Source organism: Natator depressus, chromosome 5, assembly GCF_965152275.1.
Source record: "Natator depressus isolate rNatDep1 chromosome 5, rNatDep2.hap1, whole genome shotgun sequence".
NCBI lineage: Eukaryota > Metazoa > Chordata > Testudines > Cheloniidae > Natator > Natator depressus.
The window spans coordinates 29,206,594-29,224,596 of record NC_134238.1 but is presented as its reverse complement, the minus strand read 5'-3'; the positions used below and the strand labels follow the sequence as shown (position 1 = coordinate 29,224,596).

Below are 18,003 nucleotides of genomic sequence, written 5' to 3'. Positions count from 1 at the left end.
TGGGGGGGGCGGTGGTGGTGGTGGTGGTGGTGGTCAGGGAACAAGGAGAAGGAGGGGTTGGATAGGTGGAGGGTTCTGAGGGGGGCAGTAAGTGGGAGTAGGGGGATGGGGGGGACAGGCTGCTTGGGGAGGCACAGCCTTCCCTACCTGGCCCTACATACAGTTTTGAAACCCCAATGTGGCCCTCGGGCCAGAAAGTTTGCCCACCCCGATCTACACCATCCCTGACAGGTGTTTGTCTAACCTGTTCCTAAAAACCTTCAATGACACAGATTCCACAACCTCTCTAGGTAATTTGTTCCAGGGCTTACCTACCCTTACAGTTTAGGAAAAACTTCCAATGTCTAACCAAATTTCCCTTGCTGCAATTTAAGCCCATTACTTCTTTTACTGTCCTCAGTGGTTAAGGAGAACAATTTATCATGCTCTTCTATTTAACAACCTTTTACATATTTGAAGACTGTTACATTGCTGCTCAGTTTTCTACAGACTAAACAAACACAATTTTTTCAATCTTTCCTCATAGGTCATGTTTTCTAGACCTTTAATCATTTTTGTTGCTCTCTTCTGGACTTTCACCAGTTTGTTCACATTTTCTCCCAAAGCGTGGTGCCTGGAACTGGACACAGTACTCCACTTGAGGCCTTACCAGTGCTGAGTAGAGTGGAAGAATTATTTCTTGTGTCTTGCTTACAAACACTCCTGCTCATACATCCCAGAACGATGTTCGCTTTTTTTTTGCAACAGTATTACATTGTTGACTCATATGTGATCCACTATAACCCACAGATCCTTTTCTGCAGTACTCCTTCCTAGGCAGTCATTCCCCATTTTCTATTTGTGCATTTGAGTTTTCCTTCCTAAGTGCATTTGTCCTTATTAAATGTCATCCTATTTCTTTCAGAACATTTCTCCAGTTTGTCAACATCATTTTGAATTCTAATCCTGTCCTCCAGAGTGCCTGCAACCCCTCCCAGCTTGGTAAGATCCACAAATGATACAGTGTACTTTCTATGCCATTAACCAAACCATTCATGAAGATATTGAATACAACCGGACCTAGGACAGGTCCCTGGGGGAGCCCACTCAATATGCCCTCCCAGCCTGTGAAACATTGCCAGTTGTGCATTCACTTTATACTAGGTTAGTCTAAAGCTATATTTCCCTAGTTTGTTTATGAGGTCAAGTGAGACAGTATTAAAACCTTATCAAAGTCGTGATGTGATATATCTACTACTTCCCTCCAATCCACAAGGCTTGTTACCCTATCAAAGAAAGATATTAGGTTAGTACGACATGATTTGTTCTTGACAAATCCACAATGATTGTTATTTATTACCTTATTGTCTGCTAGATGCTTACAAATTGATTATTTTAATATTTATCTTTCCAGGTACTGAAGTTAATATGACATCTATAATTCCCTGGGTTGTCCTTCTTCCCCTTTTCAGAGATAGGTACTATATTTGCCCTTGTCCACTCCTCTGGGATGTCTCTGGTCCTCCTTCAGGTGTTGCAACCTGGTGCCCAGGGCCACACCACCACTCAGGTTAGCCCAAGATGACCTTCCATCATGAAGAAGGGATGGACAGGCCAAATTTGAGTGAAAGGTGCTACAATTCCATGTGCCAGGTCGTAACGCCTGGACCAGGGAGCTGGGCCCAGCCCTGCAGGACACTGGAGAAACTTCAGGATAAGTGTGGTGTGGGCTCACTCTCTGACCCTCCCTCAGGGCCTCCCATCTGAACCAGGCCAGTGAGTTAACCCACATAGAGCCTTCCAGCTCAGAAGTAACAGACAAACAGAGAAGTCCCAGTGTCTGACATTTTCACCAACATGACAAACCTGCAGACCTGCTCATAAGTATTGTTAAGCCTTTCTGAAGTTTATATTGTTTTCTAAGATATTTAACAAAAATAAAGTTATTATCAACTACATGTTTTATTGTTTTTTTTCCTGTGACTCCTTTTTAAAAGGTCACCTGCTTAAACGTATTTAGCATTTCATACACTGGGACAACAAGATATGGAAAACATCTGTCTTTGTGAAGGGATGGCCTCTCTCATTTATGTGACGAGTCCATTTCTCATACACTGAGCAAATCTCTTAAGAATAGGCAGTGTTCTACATTTCACAAATCAAAACGATCTGTAAGTAAGCAGCCACTGTATTTCAGGATTCATATACAGTAAACAACCTGTGGTAAACAATCTGAGCACAAAGTGTTCCTTCAAGCCCCAATATTAGTCTGTTCCTGCCAAGGTAGGCTGATGCAATACGATACTTTCTGCCTCCAGCACTTTCCCAGCAATGGCAGACTCAATGCCCCTTGACCTGCTCTTCCCACACTGACCCTTACCTTAGGACACCATCCCAATTCTGCTCTGCCAGACCATTACTCTTTCCTCATTCAAATCCTTCCTACACAGTCACCTCATTGGTGATGCCAATAAAGAGAGCGCCAATAAGACATCTTTTAACTAAAAAGAAACCCAAATCTTCTACTGAACCATCATAACGTGTGCATACTTAGCTGAGTAACCACACAGTTGCATTGTGATAACCCATTCCTCATCCGTTCTATTCTTTGTTATTGCTCACTTATTGCTTCCCACCTAAAGTGAAATTGCAACAATGTCTGTCTAGCAGTGTTTTAGGCATTGGAACATTTACAAATGGTCAAAGTAATACAGACCTTCCTAAGTACCAAGAATTCCTCACACATATTCTATCCATGAAAATCTGGCATTTGGAATAACATATGCAACATTCCAAACTCTGAAACTTGACTCTCCGATTGATATTCTAAATGTGACATGAGCATTCATAGATACTAAGGTCAGAAGGGACCATTATGATCATCTAGTCTAACGTCCTGCACAACGCAGGCCACAGAATCTCACCCACCCACTCCTGCGAAAAACCTCACCTATGTCTGAGCTATTGAAGTCCTCAAATCGTGGTTTAAAACAGAAAATTCCTCAAATCGTGTTTAAAACAGAAAAGTCCTCAAATCGTGGTTTGCTACAGAAAATTCTTTCCTGGGTAACTCAGATCCCACCCCATCTAACATCACATCACAGGCCATTAGGCTTATTTACCATGAGTATTTAAAGATCAATTAATTACCAAAATCATGTTATCCCATCATACCATCTCCTCCATAAACTTATCGAGTTTAATCTTGAAGCCAGATAGATCTTTTGCCCCCACTGCTTCCCTTGGAAGGCTATTCCAAAACCTCACTCCTCTGATGGTTAGAAACCTTCGTCTAATTTCAAGTCTAAACTTCCTGGTGGCCAGTTTATATCCATTTGTTCTTGTGTCCACATTGGTACTGAGCTTAAATAATTCCTCTCCCTCTCCGACATTTATCCCTCCGATATATTTAGAGAGAGAGATCATATCTCCCCTCAACCTTCTTTTAGTTAGGCTAAACAAGCCAAGCTCCTTGAGTCTCCTTTCATAAGACAGGTTTTCCATTCATATAAATCAACAACTAGTAATTTCTGCAGCAATAAACAGCTTCATGAGCACCTTGATAGAAGCAAGGGTCACATCTAATTAGTATATATGTGTGACACTGCTCCCCATCCATATTCTTCACAGTGATGTTATTATGATATGAGTATGGCATAACTATGATCTATTTTATGTAAGATAAGTCATGTGAGGTGTCACTAGAAAAGTCATGATTTGCTGAATATGATTATCCTATTTGAATGCATGTATCAGTTTTGTACCTGAAGTTATGAATATTGACTATGTATCTGTATTTAAAATGTAGTTACACCTGGGTAACACGCACTAGACAAGATGCTTTCAGTCTCGATCAGTGTTCTTCATCACAAGGCCCGCGAGCCAGTAGCGGCTCCCATCAACCCTAAGTGCGGCTAGGCTATAAATAGCCGTGCAGCAGCTCTAAAGGGCCACACAGTAGGGACCTGGAGAGGAGGCAGGCAGGGGGTGGGCAGGAACTGAGGAGGGGAGCAAGCTGGGGCTTGCAGGACTGCTGTGGGCCTCTCCTGCCTGCACCCCAAAACTCCTCACCCCCCATCCTAACCTTCTGCCCCAGCCCTGAGCCCCCTGAACCCCTCATCCTCAGCTCCACCCTAGAGCCCTCAGCCCCAGCCAGAGGGGTGAAAAGAAAACAGAGGAACAAATTGACCAATGAACATTTGGACTGCCTTACTAGGATTGCAATGACAGATTACAAATACTGCATGAAGAAAGTCAAGGAGGAACAGACACTTTCACTCATCCAGTTTTTAAAGTAAGTTTTGCATTATTCTGCTCTTAAAAGGTTTACTCGCATAGCTGCCTTTTTAATTCCATATATTTTCCTGGTTATTATTTTACAAAAGGAGTATAGTTTTACTGTACACGCAGACTTTGTTTTAGTTACACGAGTGGCTCTGTAACATTACATTGTTAAGGAGCAGTAAGCAATGCATTAATTTAGTAGTTATGTGGCTCTCATATTGAAGGCTTTTTTGCCAAAGTGGCCCCCACTTCAAAAATAGTGAAGAGCACTGGTCTAGATAGTGGGTAGGGAAGAGCCTATTCAGGGCCCTGGGCCATCAGGAAAAAATAATAGGCCTTAGGAGAAGCTTATCTCCCACCTAGGGAACCTTCCTGAGAACGCAACAGACAGCCTCCAAGCAATGGCTGCTAGGACTCTACAACAACATGTGATGAGACCACATGTCTCTGGACTCCAGCTTGGGATGTCAGTATTTTTCCCAGACTGGTCTGGGAACCAAGCTTTGGGAACAAAGGGTTTCCACTGTATGCAAAAGCTATATACGGCAGGGAGTGACATCATCTGGTGTTCTTCACTCCCCACACACCTGAGGAACAAACACTGAACTGGGGGAAGTGCTGGACCAAGACTAAAGGGATTTCTACCTGTGAGTGAAACACCTGGGGATTCCAAGCTGTAAAGTGCAGTTTGCCCCTTAAGAATCTGCAACCTGCTTGTATCACCTCTTAGGGTGAGAATCTGTTATTCATATCCAATCTATTTAATAAATTAAGCTGTGTTTTTTTGTTTATTTGCTAGGTAATCTGCTTTGATCTGTTTGCGATCACTTATAATCACTTAAAATCCATCTTTTATAGTTAATAAACTTGTTTTTGGTTTATCTAAACTGGTGAATTGGAGTGAAGCGTGTGGGAATTATAACTTGGGGCAAAGGCTGTTGCATATTCCTCTCCACATTGAGGGAGGGGGTGAATTTTATGAGACTGTATAATTTTGGGTTTATACTCTGGGGGGAGAGGGAGTGCCTGAGGAGCTGGGAGTTGCCTTAGCTGTAGCCTTCCTATGCAGGGCTGGTCAGAGAGCCTGCATGTAACTGCAGCTGGGTGTCCCCCTACCTGGTGAAAGTATAGACTGGAGGGCTTTGCAGCTTGTCACAGCAGTACAGTGTGAGAGGGAACCCAGACTGGTGGGTCGGGGGCTCAGTGGTATCCCACTTCAAGGTGGCACCCCAGGAGGAACCAGTCACAATGTTTACATAAAATTAAGCACAATCCTAGGAAAATGAACTTGGAAGTAAAAACCTTACAAATCCAGTATCCCCAAGATCTGTGCTAACAAGAGAACACTTTTTAAGTCTCCAGACCACTGGCTAGAAGGGCTCTCATCCCACCCCTGGCTGTTTGAAAAGGGGTCTGTTTGTTCTGTTCTCTCTTTATTCCATCCTGCTTCCCCCACACTCTGAGGGTAAGATTCTGCCCTGTCCTGCTGAAATCAGTGGAGCTATCTGTGGAGGAAAGTGCTACTTCACAGGAGTATGGGAGCAGAATCTGCCCCATGTGAGAACTTCTGTTCTCCACACCTCAGTGGGGGGGGAGGGGGGGGCCTTAGGCCTCTGGCAGCTCCAGATCCACCCTGGAGGAAGAAGATTTCTTTGGAGGAAGTGCTTCTTTTGCCTCCCACAGTGGTAAGGGATCCAATGGTTCACTTGCAGTTATGAACACTACTTTTGTTAGTGTGTGTAAGATCAGACCCTTGGACTGTAATAGCAAAACTCCACATATGGTGACACCAACTGATGCTGTTGTACATCATTAAAACAAAAATATTAGTAGGATTTTCAAGTGTTAAAGACAGAATTATATCAGTACTGAAGATAATGGACAAGAGTAAAATACAATGCATGGTAGTAATTAGGGAATTTGCCAGGTGCCTATCACTAGCAATTACTTCTAAAAGTTTACCACTATGGATAAATTAATAATTCCAGCTCAAATGGAACAAAACAAAACAAAACCACACTGGTGACTCACTTGAATAGGCGAACATTTGTCTGCACTTTCTACAGCAGGCTTCCCGGGGAAACCCATTAAAAGTTGAAAAGACAACTAACTGCCTTGTTTGCACACCCTTTATAATTAAAATGTACCAGCATAATATATTAACTAACATGTTGCAATTCTTGGCATGCAAGGCTGAGATAACGTGGAGGAGATGAAAGATAGAACGTTCCTATTTAAATCGGTTTCTTTTTTTAAGCTAGATGGGACAGCTTTCAATAAACATTCATGTAGTTCGATGAGATTCAACAAGACATTTTAATTCCAATTCCCTTTATCCCTCCCTCCATATTTTAAATAGTGTCATTTACATCAGCATCCTTGTCTCAAACAAATCTTTTCAATATCTCATCACAAATCTGTTCCAATTAGGTCTATGTCCAAAAGTGTTTTCAGCTTTGAGGTGAGTGAACAGGTATTTAAAAGTCTTTTTTAAATTCAAGTTAAACTTCCATCAATTTCACAAATATTCTCAATGAAATTTTCTGATTTATCTTATTAAATGTTTGCTGGCAGGCTGATAGGAGGATTTGTTAAGAACTAGCTTTCACTTGCACCAGTGTAAAAGAGAGCTATTCCATTGGCTTCAATTAAGTTATTTCAATTATTTACACTGGAATAACAGAGCAAATATGTGATCCATGGTGTCTTTATGGGGCTGCTCCTTGCAGTTACGGCAGGAGCAAACTGCAACTGTGGTTGAACATATTAAACATACTGAGTTAAGGAGTACTTGTGGCACCTTAGAGACTAACAAATTTATTTGAGCATGAGCTTTCATGAGCTACAGCTCACTTCATCAGATGCATGCAGTGGAAAATACAGTATGGGAATTTTATATACACAAAGAACATGAAACAGTGGGTGTTACCATACACACTGTAACGAGAGTGGTCAGGTAAGGTGAGCTATTACCAGCAGGAGAGGGAAAAAAACCTTTTGTACTGATAATCAAGGTGGGCCATTTCCAGCAGTTGACAAAAATGTGTGAGGAACCAGGGGGGGGGGGGGTGGAATAAACAAGGGGAAATAGTTTTACTTTGTGTAATGACACATCCACTCCCAGTCACAGGAAGACTGGCAATCTCTGAGTTCCAATGTGATTCCACCTGGCTATAGCCTGGATTCTGATTTGTTATAACAAGATAACAGCAGCAATACATATGTTCACAGGAAGAACTGTGTAATAAAGAAACTTGGGGCAGTTGGGAACGCGGGGGAAGGAGAGTGTTAAATCTGGAGAGATTGACCAGAACTCCCACCACAGCTGGGCAGTCTAGCCAAGTAGAGGCAACGGTGGGGGATGACACAGGGTCATGTGCCCCTTCCCCCCAGACTTCTATCTTCCATTTAGCAACAGCTAAATGTTTGGAGAAGACCCATCTAGAGGGGCTGCTGCAGACTCTGCCCCACAGCCCCAGAGCAATGGGAGTGGGCAAGGCATGCCTCTCCCCAAGATGGCCAACATCCAGTGGCTCTCCCTGGCATCAGCACTCACCACATCCCCGTGCAGCACAGTGAGGGAGGAAGCAGTAGGGCGGTTGGCTATGAGCTGAGCCTGCTACCTGGGGCTTATTCTCCTTCCCTGCTGCTCCAGTCCCAGCGCTTCCTGCCACCTGCTTTGCAGACCACCCTGGGGCGAATACCCCAGGCCTGTTCCCAGGGCAGAGGCCGCTCTCCCATTCCTATAGCAGGGGCTCTGCTCCCCTGACACTGCAGTGGGGCGCATCCTGCCTTCCATTTAGCACAACTTCTATCAGAGGGTTTCTAACTGTGGGGCTCGCCCCCCTTGGAACATTCAGGCCAAGTCGGGCCAGCTCTCGCAGGGCAGGGGGAGAGAGCACCACCTCCACCCCGACTCACCTCAGGGGCAACTCAGCCTGTCTGGATTGGGGGGAGGGAGACACAACCAACAATTGTAAGCTATAACCCAACTTTGACTTAAATTTTTTGGCTGTGCTCCCCCCCCCCCAAACCAGATGGGCTGGGTGGCCCGCTGAGGTGAGTCCGCCCTCTCCCCAAGCCCCGCCTGGTGCCTCTGCCCCAAACGTTCCTCTGCACCCCCCTACTGGGGCACCCCCTCTTTGAAAACCTCGGTTGTAGATGCCGAGGCTACGCTGTGGGGTGGTCGCATGCACCCTTATCAACAGTTACACGTTGCCTCTGTAGCCAAGCCAAAACGAGATTCCCCTTCCCGGCCAACCCCCCTCGAACGGAGCAAGGCGCCCACCAGCATCGCCCCGGGGCTTGCACTGCACGTTGTGCCCACCTGGGACCTGCTCTCCGCACTGACCACAGCCACCACGGCACCCCTGTTAGCAAGGGCCAGGGAGAGCTACACCGGGCGCGGAGATGGGCACAAGCCTGGCCAAGGGACAGCGAACAAAACACCCGACAAACCTGTGCAGGGCCAGGGCTCCCGCTTGGACACGCGCGGCTCGAGTCACCTACCATCTGAGCCCAGCCAGCCCCCTGCCCACCCCCCTTTGGGCCAGGGCTTCCCGCCCCGCGAACAGCAGCACCCCGGCTCCGGCTCCCCGCCGCCGAGGCGCTGTCGGGCTCAGGCGGGCTTGGCCAAACTTTCCCGAGTTTCACACGCTGTCCGACAACAGCCCCTCCCCCCGCCCCCGGCGGGGCTGCCTGTGCGCGGCCGGGGCGAGGGAGAGCGCGGGCACCTCGTCGCCAGGCGTTCCACAGGGCAACGCGCGCCCGGCCGCAAGCCCAGCCCCGCGCGGGGATCGGCGCCCCGGAGCCGCCCGTGGTGCACTCACCAGCGCGCCGCCGCACCTCCCCGCCGCTCGGGGCTCGGCCCGGGGCCCACCCGTACCCGCCCGCGGCGCTCGCCAGCGTGTCCAAACTTCCAGGCGTTCGCCGCTAAAAATAGCAGCGCAGCAGCAGGGCCGAGCGTGCCCCGAGCGACCCCCCTGCCCACACCCCCGCTTGCACGGGACGGATTGGATTACACCCGCCGGCCGAGCAACAGCCCTGCGGGCGAGCAGGCAGCCCTGGAAAGCCAGCCCCGGCTAAGCGCGCACAGCAAGGGAGCGAGCCCAGCTGCCCCGTACCTGACTGCTCCAAGCGAGCTCCCAGCCGTAGGGCGCCACCGTGCACCGAGCTCCTGTCCCAGCAGCGGCGCCGCTAATCGCGTCCCCCCATCTAGTCCCGGCGCGGGACGCTCAGCGGCCGCCCCCTCGCCGCCCCATGGCTGCTGCTGCTGCCTGCGCCCCGCTCGGCTGGCAGCCTCCTGCAGAGGGGTGGCGCGGGGTGGGAGCTGGAGGGCGGGGGCTTCAAGAGGGACTCATGCCTGGCCGAGCCTAGCGGCTGGCTCCTGGGCCGGGGGGGAGGGAAAGAGGCTTGGAGATGGACAAGCGACTCCGTGCGTTCCCGGGAGCTCCGCTCCCTGCCCAGCCCGTGAGGAGCCGGCGTTAGTGCGTGTCACTTCCCTGGGGCTAGCGGGCTCCGACTAGAGGAAAATGTTGGGTATTGCAGCGCGTTTCCACGGGACTTCACAATAAAGTGAGGCTCTTCGGGCTAGAGCGGAGGGGAGCCCCGCTCTCTAGTGCCCGGGGTTAGCAGCTAGGAGATCGGTTATCCAGTACATTTAATATCTCCCATAGACCTACTGCACCTGGGCTATGCAAACCACCCGCTCCTTAGCGCCTCACCTGGGCTCCTTGGCAGGCTGTGCGCGGCGCGTGCTCAGAGCTGCAATTTAAAGGGAAACAGTTAAAATCATTCGGCCAAGTTCAGGGAGGGCCCCTGGGCTAAAGGTGGACGGAAATGAGGATGCATCTGCCACCTCTGGACAGTTGGTCAGCAGCCCTCCCCCCAATGCCGCCTCCCTCTGCTTTCTTCCAGGGACTTTTTCGAGTTGGAGAGGAAGATAAAGCATCCTGTTTATGAGTACATGCTGGACAGGGTCGTTATTCGCATTGTGGGCAATGTTAGAATCATAGAATAACAGAGTTGGAAGGGACCTCTGGAGGCCATCTAGTCCAACCCCCTGCCCAGAGCAGGACCAATCCCAACTAAATCATCCCAGCCAGGGCTTTGTCAAGCCTGACCTTAAAAACTTCTAAGGAAGGGGATTCCACCACCTCCCTAGGTAACGCATTCCAGTGTTTCACCACCTTCCTAGTGAAAAAGTTTTTCCTAATATCCAACCTAAACCTCCCCCACTGCAACTTGAGACCATTACTCCTTGTCCTGTCATCTGCTATCACTGGGAATAGTCTAGATCCATCCTCTTTGGATCCACCTTTCAGGTAGTTAAAAGCAGCTATCAAATCCCCCCTCATTCTTCTCTTCCATAGACTAAACAATCCCAGTTCCCTCAGCCTCTCCTCATAACTCATGTGTTCCAGGCCCCTAATCATTTTTGTTGCCCTTCGCTGGACTCTCTCCAATTTCTCCACATCCTTCTTGTAGTGTGGGGCCCAAAACTGGACACAGTACTCCAGATGAGGCCTCACCAATGTCGAATAGAGGGGAACGATCACATCCCTCGATCTGCTGGCAATGCCCCTACTTATACACCCCAAAATGCCATTGGCCTTCTTGGCAACAAGGGCACACTGTTGACTCATATCCAGCTTCTCGTCCACTGTCACCCCTAGGTCCTTCTCTGCTGAACTGCTGCCTAGCCATTCGGTCCCTAGTCTGTAGCGGTGCATTGGATTCTTCCGTCCTAAGTGCAGGACTCTGCACTTGTCTTTGTTGAACCTCATCAGATTTCTTTTGGCCCAGTCCTCCAATTTGTCTAGGTCCCTCTGTATCCTATCCCTACCCTCCAGCGTATCTACCACTCCTCCCAGTTTAGTGTCATCCGCAAACTTGCTGAGGGTGCAAACCAAATGTTGGCAAATCATTTCTGCATCCAACATCATTTTATTCCTGTAAAGTCAGTCTTGTATGAGCGTTTTACCATTTTAACAACAATCATTTTCAAGAGAACTTTTTAAAAAATAAAAAGCTTACAGCCTGCTAAATCAGAGTTGATCAAGAAATACAAATTGAAGAATGAAACACACAATACAGGGCTTGTTTTTTGTTTTTAACTCCTGCACTTTGGGATTGCTAAAATAAGAATACTATAATAAAAATTGGTGTTTTTAATACAATCCGGATCTCAAAAATTGCCTTCCAGAGCTAAATAGTACAATTATAGAGTTGAACAATAGCAAAGCAAGGTAGCAATTAGGATGTATATGAGAAAGGTTAACGAAGCAATAGAAAATCCTAAATTTTATCAGTCATCCCTCTGGAACATTTTCAGTGAGTATTTAACTAGTCTTTGTCTACAGTTAATAATATGATTTTCATTTTTGTGTAGCTATTCAAAACACTATAGGCAATAAAAGGCTATAATAGGAACAATTCAATTTATTTTAATTTATTAAATTTGCATTCAAAATGATGAAGGTGGAGACTTAGGCCCAGATCTTACAACCATTCACTTTTTAAACTGTACATACCTGAACTGTCCCAATGAAGTCAAGTCTGCCCATCTGCACAAAGTTAAGCTTGTGTATAAACAGTTGTAGAATTGGGGCCTTAAATGTCTCCAAGCAGTGGATTCACAAGAGGAGGATTTTGTCAGAAAAAGATGCAGTAACCTGAAGAATGCAAAGACTCTTTTCAGCTCCAGCCATATGCTCATTAAGTGAACTCTAACACTTTGTTACTTGTTCAATTCTACCTGCTTCATAATGGGTACCTTATAATATTACTATGATTTGTACGTGTAGAAATACCTGTGATGTCAAAGAGGAATTAAAATATCTGAGGTTTTTACAAAAAAAAATTTGTAGGGGCTCAGTGACAGCCACTTCCCACCACCTGAATTGCTGGTTATGTATAGCTAAGAGGAAAAGGGTTTTTGCTCCTGTTTCATTTCACAGGTTTGAATAAGCATTAAGAATTAATAGACTGATTTACTTCTCTCATGTTGTTGCTTTCCTTGATAAAAGGTGCTTTTACTTTTGGTCTTCTTACTGCTGGTGGGTTTGCTTCATTGGGATTGGCTCCAAAGACTTCAATGGGCTTCAGTCAGGGTGTCATGCTATCTGTGAGTGCCAACCTCAGGAAAGACTGTCAAACATTAGGGCAGAAACCCCTAACCGGTTATATGTTCTATAATTAGATTTCATCAAACCAGTAACAAGTGTGAACTCCTAAAGCACTGTATCAGTCTTACCATGGAGTCACAGACCCCTTGGGCATTCCAGTCTCTCTTGCCACTCAAGCAAGTTGGATTGTGCAGTAGATGGTGACTTTACATGAAAAATCACAGTGATATTCAGGTTACTCCCAGTCCCAAAACACCAGTCACTTACCCTAGGTCAATTGTACTCAGATCTCAAACCAAAGACAACACCGGTAGCCAATCTGGTATAAATTAAAGATTTATTAACTAAGAAAAGAAATTAGAGTTATTTACAAGTCTAAAATAGGAAACATACACACACAAATGAGTTACAATCTTAGATCTAAAAAGGTGATATAAGATTATATAATAAGCAGCTCTATATGTCCTTTAGGTCTGTCGCGTGCCAAGCAGCATTAGGATCTCTTGCTTATGTTTAGGAATCTTTGCCCCTTAGAGTCCAGAGAGCATAAAGAGACCCTTGTCAGGGATTTTTATCCCCTTCATCCCAGAATTGAAGCTGATGGGATGAGTTCATGCATAGGTCTGCCCTTCCTGGGGGGAGTTAGGAATGCAATCAATGAAGTCTCTGTCCTTTGATGCTACACAACACCTCATTTGCCTTCAGTTGGACATCTTCTGTGCAGGACAGGCACTTTACCCTAATTAATGCTTCGTTTCCTGTTTGGTGAATTACACAATTACAGAGACTTACAATGCAAACACTCAATATAACTTTATACCATGGGATACAGATATTCTAAGAAACTATACTAACCCAGAGATAAGCCAGACTGGTTTCCAGCTATGCACTTGTTAGTGTTCAGTGAGGTCCTGGGCCTTGACATAGGCTGGCATCTGGTCTGCCAGAGTCACACAGAGCCTTTGACCTCAATCCTGCAAACACATGCATAAAGTTATTACTCCTGTGGTAGGATAGGGGCTGGGATCAGGGCATTCATTTCTCTTCCCTGCTCCATATAAGTGAACAAAATGATGCATGATCAGTGACCATCTACCACCCACTTGTCTTCTCTCTCACTATTAAAAAATTAGGAAAATCTGCTTTTAGAAATAAAATGCTCACATAGATTCCATTTGAGTACGATGGCTCACTTGTTCTATGCTACTAATGTTTGCCAGCACAGTCCACATGTCAGTTGGAAAATGATTTCTCTTTTGGTCTGTTTAGAAATGCTGGCGTTAACCTTGATTTCCACATACTCCTACAGAGATATGTGTGTACCTAGCTGATATTTCATTTCTCCAAACTGGAGGCCTCATGTGATATTTCTAAACTGTTGCCACATAAAAAGGGTGCTTGCATGGGTGGAAACTGATTGAAATGACGGATTAGCGAGACAAAGTAGGGAAGGTAATATCTTTTACTGGATCAACTTCGGTTGGTGAGAGAGACAAGATTTCAAGACTTGACCTGAAGAAGAGCTCAGTGTGGCTCAAAAGCTCATCTCTCTCACCAATAGAAGTTGATCCAATAAAAGATATTACCTCACCCACCTGGTCTCTCTAATATAATGGGACCAACACAGCTACAATTAAACTGCATACATGAAATGACTGATGGCATTTTGGTGATAATGGATGGAAAAGTCAAATTTCACTTTTGGGATTTTTCCTGTTCTCAACATCCTAGAAAGTACGAGTGTACCAAATGTCAAGAGTCTATCTCAAAGGAAACAAGGTAATTAATTGTGTCATTTAGTGAGTGAATACATATATTGAATGGGATCCAGGAAGGGACTTAGGCATTGCAATGCCGAGCATCACAGCACCTACATTTTAGCTGCCTAGAAAATCACAGAAACAGCACCAAGATCCACAAAGCCTGAGTTAGGTGCCTAGGCTCTCTATACAATGAGTGGGGGAGAGACAAGCACTTTAGAATGCAATCCACAAAGTCAGTACACTAGGCAGAGAGCCATCTAAGCTAGCCAATGGGAGATGCTGCCTAGAGGGGTGTGCGCTAAGCCTCACCCCTCTCTTGGAGATGGGTACCTAGAGTTTGACCTGCAGGGAGGCGCCTAGCTCTACTTGTGGTCCAGAAACTGGGGGAAGATAGACATTTGGCCACTTAAATTATGTGGGACCCAAAGCAAAAACAGCCGGGGGAAGAGGATCTCCTCCCTTATAATCTTTAGTCTAGTGGACAGGATACTCACCCAGGATGTGGGAAACCCCCCAGTTCAATTTCCCCTGGGTACTCACCTAGGATATGGGATACCCCTGCTTCAAGTTCCCCTTGCGTTTGAGGCAAAGGCATCTGAACAGGGATCTGCCACCTCTGTCTCAGATGAGTGCCCTACTCCCTGGACTATAGGATGTTTCAATGTGGGATTTCCTCAGTCTCTCCTGTGGCATCTGTTCCACTGTGGATACACAATTTAAAAACGTCGTTGGAACAGGGGGACTGGCTCCTGGGTCTCTCACATCGGAGGTGAGTACCCTAAACACCTGGGCTAAAAGTTCTGAGAGAGGTCATTATCCTCCTCCTCCTCCTCGTTTCCTCCTGAGAGGGAGAAGGAATTTCAGCAAGAATCAGCCACCTCTCAGGTGAGTGCCCTAACCACTAGGCTGCGGACTAGCCTGGTGTGGGTCTTCCTCAGTCTCTCCTATTGACATTATTCCATTTTAATTAAATAATGTGATACAGTACTTAAATAATTGGGCCAGGGACATATTTAGAATGACCCTATAGCCTAGTGGTTAGGGCACTCACTTGAGAGATGACCACTGAGCCCTGTTTAAATTCCTTCTTTCACCGACAGGAGGAGGAGGAGGGACTAGAAGAGGGGTCTTTCACATCCTAGGCAAGTGTCCTGTCCACTAGGATAAAGGTTATAAAGGGAGAAGGGGAAGTTCTTCTCCCCCACGCCTGATTTGTGTAAACTTTCCTGAAAGGCGCAATCCAGTAGGCATGGTCAGAAGCCACTTACCAGATTGGGCCTCTGCCTGCAATTTAGGCAGTTGAATGCCTATCTTTCCCAGTTTGCAAATCACTCTGAGGTTTAGGCAAGAGACAAACATCTAGACACGTGTCAAGGTTCCTCCCCCACTCTGAACTCTAGGGTACAGATGTGGGGACCTGCATGAAAAACCTCCTAAGCTTATCTTTACCAGCTTAGGTCAAAACTTCCCCAAGGTACAAAATATTCCACCCTTTTGTCCTTGGATTGGCCGCTACCACCACCAAACAAATACTGGTTACTGGGGAAGAGCTGTTTGGAGACGTCTTTCCCCCCAAAATACTTCCCAAAAACCTTGCACCCTACTTCCTGGACAAGGTTTGGTAAAAAGCCTCACCAATTTGCCTAGGTGACTACAGACCCAGACCCTTGGATCTTAAGAACAATGAACAATCCTCCCAACACTTGCACCCTCCCTTTCCTGGGAAATGTTGGATAAAAAGCCTCACCAATTTGCATAGGTGACCACAGACCCAAACCCCTGGATCTGAGAACAATGAAAAAGCATTCAGTTTTCTTACAAGAAGACTTTTAATAAAAATAGAATTAGAAATAAGAAATCCCCCCTGTAAAATCAGGATGGTAAATACCTTACAGGGTAATTAGATTCAAAACATAGAGAACCCCTCTAGGCAAAAACCTTAAGTTACAAAAAAGATACACAGACAGAAATAGTTATTCTATTCAGCACAATTCTTTTCTCAGCCATTTAAAGAAATCATAATCTAACACATACCTAGCTAGATTACTTACTAAAAGTTCTAAGGCTTCATTCCTGGTCTATCCCCGGCAAAGACAAAATGTAGACAGACACACAAACCCTTTGTTTCTCTCCCTCCTCCCAGCTTTTGAAAGTATCTTGTCTCCTCATTGGTCATTTTGGTCAGGTGCCAGCGAGGTTACCTTTAGCTTCTTAACCCTTTACAGGTGAGAGGAGATTTCCTCTGGCCAGGAGGGATTTTAAAGGGGTTTACCCTTCCCTTTCTATTTATGACAACACGTATCATAAGGCAGTAGTGCCCATGCGCAGGCAGGGGAGAGTGCCCAGGTGCCAAGAGTGAGGCTGCAGTGCCCCGAGGAAAAAACTTAGGTGCCAAGTGAATTTAGGTGCCCATAGGGTTAGGCTGCAGCCAAGTGGGGGTTTTGTGGATCACAGTGGTGCCTAAAATCAGGACTTGGGTGTTTAAGCCTTCGTGGATCACACCCATTATATTTTCCTCTTGTGCCATCCTATCCTCCAACCAACTCCTCTCCAATAAGCCAAAGAAGCTGGGCAAGTCTTGCTTATGCATAATAAAGAAAGAAGCCGATTCTGACAGCTTTTGTTCTTGAGTGCTTTCTTCAGCAACACATCCTATAAGCGCATCTAGTCAGTTAGATAATTTTCAACCTTTTTTCTGTTCTATATACTTGATTTTCATCCCGTGGCCATTCTTAACATGTCACCACTCTGGATTGTTTTTGCTCCCAGTCTGATGCTACAGAGCAATGCACAGTAGTTAAAAAGATGACAGAGCATGCTTTTCATATTATATATTTGCTGCACACAGATGTCTAATCACATCAGAGGTCAGAGTCTGAAACCATTATTCACATTGAGTAGCACCTTAATCCACAAGTAGTTCCATTCACTTTAATGTGCCAGACGATAGCAGAACCTGGCCTGTACCTAATGGAGCCACTATTTTCTGCATGATTAGCTTGTCATGTTTTTTAAAACATTAAGGTCTGGTTTCCACTTAAAAGTTTTCCTGCCATAGCTATACCAGCTTGGGATATGATTTTTTCCAACATAGACATGTTGGTAAAAGCCCTAGTGTGGACATAACTATACTCATATAAGAGGTCTTATACCGGGTTGGATTATTTTGCTTTGCTGAACTAGACTATGCTATGCTGGCAAGAGCACCTTTACACTGGTATGACTACATCTACACTGGGGAGTTTCGCCAGCATAGTTAAATATGCAACACTTTCAAGTGTAGACAATAACTTCATTATAGGAACTCTCCCATCACAGGTAAATGTAAGTCCCTCTCTGCCTCTCATCCCCTCTGAGACATTGTGGCCTAATTTTGATCTTGTATTGGTTTAAAGCTTTTACACACTGGTGTAACGCCATTGAATTCAGTGGAGTTAAATAATACAGATTTATATCAGTTTAAGTGAGATGCTAGAATCATTTTGTTTTTTGAGTGAGGAGCCATTGGTACAAGCTGTCATAACTATTTTCCTTTATATTAAACACACTATATAAATAAACCAAAAAAACCTCTCCTGTGTTTTATCCCATTGTTCATATTCTTTCGTACATCTTAGCTTCATGATTTCATTTCTTGTTTTTTATTGGTTCACCATTGGTGTCATTTTTGACCTAGGATTTTTGATTAGTACGATGCCCCTCTCCGATTAGGCCCTATTAAAGGCTCCGGTGGATGAAGAGTATAGATGGTATGAAAAGGGAGGTTGTTAGGGGAAAGAGTGGTCTTGTGGGTTCAGGTATATACATAGGCTTTAGGCGAGTGAGGTTCTGTTCCTTGCTATGCCGTACAC

At 45.6% G+C, this 18,003-nt stretch overlaps 1 protein-coding gene across 2 annotated transcripts in view; it reads right to left on the bottom strand.

Moving 5' to 3' along the window:
• Nucleotides 1-9,630, bottom strand: part of GHR (growth hormone receptor) — a 209,417-nt gene extending 199,787 nt beyond the window's left edge. Inside the window, exon 1 of one of the 2 annotated variants that reach the window (XM_074952511.1) lies at nt 9,387-9,630. The gene's annotated coding sequence lies outside the window, so the exon portion shown is untranslated. The remainder of the gene's footprint in view (nt 1-9,386) is intronic. The other variant, XM_074952510.1, reaches the window with a different exon arrangement.
• Nucleotides 9,631-18,003: the final 8,373 nt, after the last annotated feature.